The sequence below is a fragment of the Durio zibethinus genome, unplaced genomic scaffold, assembly GCF_047325235.1.
Source record: "Durio zibethinus cultivar Kanyao isolate XHJ-2024 unplaced genomic scaffold, ASM4732523v1 HiC_scaffold_402, whole genome shotgun sequence".
NCBI classification, from domain to species: domain Eukaryota; kingdom Viridiplantae; phylum Streptophyta; class Magnoliopsida; order Malvales; family Malvaceae; genus Durio; species Durio zibethinus.
Window position 1 is genome coordinate 542,501 of NW_028323025.1, and position 5,000 is coordinate 547,500.

Consider the following 5,000-nt stretch of genomic DNA (forward strand, 5'->3'; position numbering starts at 1 on the left):
TGTGGACGTGATCCTTCTATTTTTGTTGGCATGCACAAAAAAATTCAGCTAAAAACTCGAACCGGAGAAGATTTCGTGACCGTTTGAAAAAAGTGTCCCCATTTCAGACACTTTAACGGCTACTGGCAGCAAACCTGTAAAATCTCAAACGCTCTTTAAGGGGGTGTGAGTTCTCAGAGGTTTGATGAGGGATAGGGGGCCAACACAAGGGCCAAGTACCAGCACCCATCGCACGTCATGTGCGCACACCCCCCCGGCCCCCCTCCCAATCGCCGGAACCCCAATGCCGCCGGTCAGGTTCTCCAGCGGTACTCCGGCGATGCTCCGGCGATGCTGTCCCGAGTGAAAAAAATGCGGCACCAGCACATGCTGGAGCCAAGCATGGGCACCGTGGCTCAAAATCGAACTTCGGCCAAGGCCTCGACCATCAATGGCACATGATGACGCATGGTGATGGCACATGCATCGACCATCATCGGCATAGGCTGCCCTTCGGTACGGGCACTTGCCTCGACCGCCATCGGCACAAGCTGGGCCCTGGTGTGGGTTGTTGCCTCGATCACCAGCGGCACATGCTGAGCCTTGGTGCGGGCGGTTGCCTCGAGCACCATCGGCAGACCCTGGGCCCTGGTGCGGCCGGTTGCCCCGATAACCATCGGCACACGCTGGGCCCTGGAGCGGCCGGTTGCCTCGATCACCATCGGCAAAAGCTGGGCCCTGGTGCGGGCGCTTGCCTCGACCACCATCGGCACACGCTGGGCACTGGTGCGGGCGCTTGCCTCGACCACCATCGGCACACGCTGGGCACTGCCATCGGCACACGCTGGGCCCTGGTGCGGGCGCTTGCCTCGATCACCATCGGCACACGCTGGGCCCTGGTACGGGCGCTTGCCTCGACCACCATCGGCACACGCTCGGCCCTGGTGCGGTCGGTTGCCTCGAGCACCATCGGCACACGCTGGGCCCTGGTGCGGGCGCTTGCCTCGACCACCATCGGCACACGCTGGGCCCTGGTGCGGGCGCTTGCCTCGACCACCATCGGCACACGCTGGGCCCTGGTGCGGCAGGTTGCCTCGAGCACCATCGGCACACGCTGGGCCCTGGTGCGGTCGGTTGCCTCGACCACCATCGGCACACGCTGGGCCCTGGTGCGGGCGCTTGCCTCGACCACCATCGGCACACGCTCCGCCCTGGTGCGGCAGGTTGCCTCGAGCACCATCGGCACACGCTGGGCCCTGGTGCGGTCGGTTGCCTCGATCACCATCGGCACACGCTGGGCCCTGGTGCGGGCGGTTGCCTCGACCACCATCGGCACACGCTGGGCCCTGGTGCGGCAGCTTGCCTCGAGCACCATCGGCACACGCTCGGCCCTGGTGCGGTCGGTTGCCTCGACCACCATCGGCACACGCTGGGCCCTGGTGCGGCAGGTTGCCTCGACCACCATCGGCAGCCTCGACCACCATCGGCACACGCTGGGCCCTGGTGCGGGCGGTTGCCTCGACCACCATCGGCACACGCTCCGCCCTGGTGCGGTCGGTTGCCTCGAGCACCATCGGCACACGCTGGGCCCTGGTGCGGCAGGTTGCCTCGACCACCATCGGCACACGCTGGGCCCTGGTGCGGGCGGTTGCCTCGACCACCATCGGCACACGCTGGGCCCCGGTGCGGGCGCTTGCCTCGACCACCATCGGCACACGCTGGGCCCCGGTGCGGGCGCTTGCCTCGACCACCATCGGCACACGCTGGGCCCTGGTGCGGCAGGTTGCCTCGACCACCATCGGCACACGCTGGGCCCTGGTGCGGGCGCTTGCCTCGAGCACCATCGGCACACGCTCGGCCCTGGTGCGGTCGGTTGCCTCGAGCACCATCGGCACACGCTGGGCCCTGGTGCGGCAGGTTGCCTCGACCATCATCGGCAGCCTCGACCACCATCGGCACACGCTGGGCCCTGGTGCGGGCGCTTGCCTCGACCACCATCGGCACACGCTCGGCCCTGGTGCGGTCGGTTGCCTCGAGCACCATCGGCACACGCTGGGCCCTGGTGCGGCAGGTTGCCTCGACCACCATCGGCACACGCTGGGCCCTGGTGCGGGCGGTTGCCTCGACCACCATCGGCACACGCTGGGCCCTGGTGCGGGCGCTTGCCTCGAGCACCATCCGCACACGCTGGGCCCTGGTGCGGCAGGTTGCCTCGAGCACCATCGGCACACGCTGGGCCCTGGTGCGGGAGCTTGCCTCGAGCGCCATCGGCACACGCTGGGCCCTGGTGCGGCAGGTTGCCTCGAGCACCATCGGCACACGCTGGGCCCTGGTGCGGTCGGTTGCCTCGAGCACCATCGGCACACGCTGGGCGCTGGTGCGGGCGCTTGCCTCGACCACCATCGGCACACGCTGGGCCCTGGTGCGGGCGGTTGCCTCGACCACCATCGGCACACGCTCCGCCCTGGTGCGGTCGGTTGCCTCGAGCACCATCGGCACACGCTGGGCCCTGGTGCGGCAGGTTGCCTCGACCACCATCGGCACACGCTGGGCCCTGGTGCGGGCGGTTGCCTCGACCACCATCGGCACACGCTGGGCCCCGGTGCGGGCGCTTGCCTCGACCACCATCGGCACACGCTGGGCCCCGGTGCGGGCGCTTGCCTCGACCACCATCGGCACACGCTGGGCCCTGGTGCAGCAGGTTGCCTCGACCACCATCGGCACACGCTGGGCCCTGGTGCGGGCGCTTGCCTCGAGCACCATCGGCACACGCTCGGCCCTGGTGCGGTCGGTTGCCTCGAGCACCATCGGCACACGCTGGGCCCTGGTGCGGCAGGTTGCCTCGACCATCATCGGCAGCCTCGACCACCATCGGCACACGCTGGGCCCTGGTGCGGGCGCTTGCCTCGACCACCATCGGCACACGCTCGGCCCTGGTGCGGTCGGTTGCCTCGAGCACCATCGGCACACGCTGGGCCCTGGTGCGGCAGGTTGCCTCGACCACCATCGGCACACGCTGGGCCCTGGTGCGGGCGGTTGCCTCGACCACCATCGGCACACGCTGGGCCCTGGTGCGGGCGCTTGCCTCGAGCACCATCCGCACACGCTGGGCCCTGGTGCGGCAGGTTGCCTCGAGCACCATCGGCACACGCTGGGCCCTGGTGCGGGAGCTTGCCTCGAGCGCCATCGGCACACGCTGGGCCCTGGTGCGGCAGGTTGCCTCGAGCACCATCGGCACACGCTGGGCCCTGGTGCGGTCGGTTGCCTCGAGCACCATCGGCACACGCTGGGCCCTGGTGGGTTTAGGCACATCTTCAAATTTCTGCCGTGCCAATGCCATTTTTATGGCTTGTAAATTCATACAATGGTCCCCTAAGCCTTCACGTGAAGTTTCGTTGGAAGATGACTCGTTTTCTATTTTTCATGATTTTCGAAACTTTTTGCGGTTCGGGATTTTTTAAAATTTTTTTATAAGGATTTTTGGCCCCAAATTTTGTAGGCATGATCCTTCTATTTTTGTTGGCATGCACAAAAAAATTCAGCTAAAAACTCGAAGTAGAGAAGATTTTGTGACCGTTTGAAAAAAGTGTCCCCATTTCAGACACTTTAACGGCTACTGGTAGCAAACCTGTAAAATCTCAAATGCTCTTTAAGGGGGTGTGAATTCTCAGAGGTTTGATGAGGGATAGGGGGCCAACACAAGGCCAAGTACCAGCACCCATCGCACATCATGTGCGCACACCCCCCCGGCCCCCCTCCCAATCGCCGGAACCCCAATGCCGCCGGTCAGGTACTCCGGCGGTACTCCGGCGATGCTCCGGCGATGCTCCGGCGATGCTGTCCCGAGTGAAAAAAATGCGGCACCAGCACATGCTGGAGCCAAGCATGGGCACCGTGGCTCAAAATCGAACTTCGGCCAAGGCCTCGACCATCAATGGCACATGATGGCGCATGGTGATGGCACATGCATCGACCATCATCGGCATAGGCTGCCCTTCGGTACGGGCACTTGCCTCGACCGCCATCGGCACAAGCTGGGCCCTGGTGTGGGTTGTTGCCTCGATCACAATCGGCACATGCTGAGCCTTGGTGCGGGCGGTTGCCTCGAGCACCATCGGCAGACCCTGGGCCCTGGTGCGGCCGGTTGCCCCGATAACCATCGGCACACGCTGGGCCCTGGGGCGGGCGCTTGCCCCCAGCACCATCGGCACACGCTGGGCCCTGGGGCGGGCGCTTGCCCCCAGCACCATCGGCACACGCTGGGCCCTGGTGCGGGCGGTTCCCTCGACCACCATCGGCACACGTTGGGCCCTGGTCCGGGCGGTTACCCCCAGCACCATCGGCACACGCTGGGCCCTGGTGCGGGCGGTTGCCCCCAGCACCATCGGCACACGCAGGGCCCTGGTGCGGGCGGTTGCCCCGAACACCATCGGCACAAGCCGGCCCTTGGTGCGGGCTCCTGGCTCGACCACCATCGGCACACGCTGGGCCCTGGTGCGGGCGGTTGCCTCGAACACCATCGGCACACGCCGGCCCTTGGTGCGGGCGGTTGCCTCGACCACCATCGGCACACGCTCGGCCTTGGTGAGGGCGCTTGCCTCGACCACCATCGGCACACGCTGGGCCCTGGTGCGGGCGCTTGCCTCGACCACCATCGGCACACGCTCGGCCTTGGTGCGGGCGCTTGCCTCGACCACCATCGGCACACGCTGGGCCCTGGTGCGGGCGCTTGCCTCGACCACCATCGGCACACGCTCGGCCTTGGTGCGGGCGGTTGCCTCGACCACCATCGGCACACGCTGGGCCCTGGTGCTGGCGGTTGCCTCGACCACCATCGGCACACGCTGGGCCCTGGTGCGGGCGGTTGCCTCGAACACCATCGGCACAAGCCGGCCCTTGGTGCGGGCGGTTGCCTCGAGCACCATCGGCACACGCTGGGCCCTGGTGCGGGCGGTTGCCTCGACCACCATCGGCACACGCTGGGCCCTGGTGCGGACGGTTGCCTCGAGCACCATGGGCAC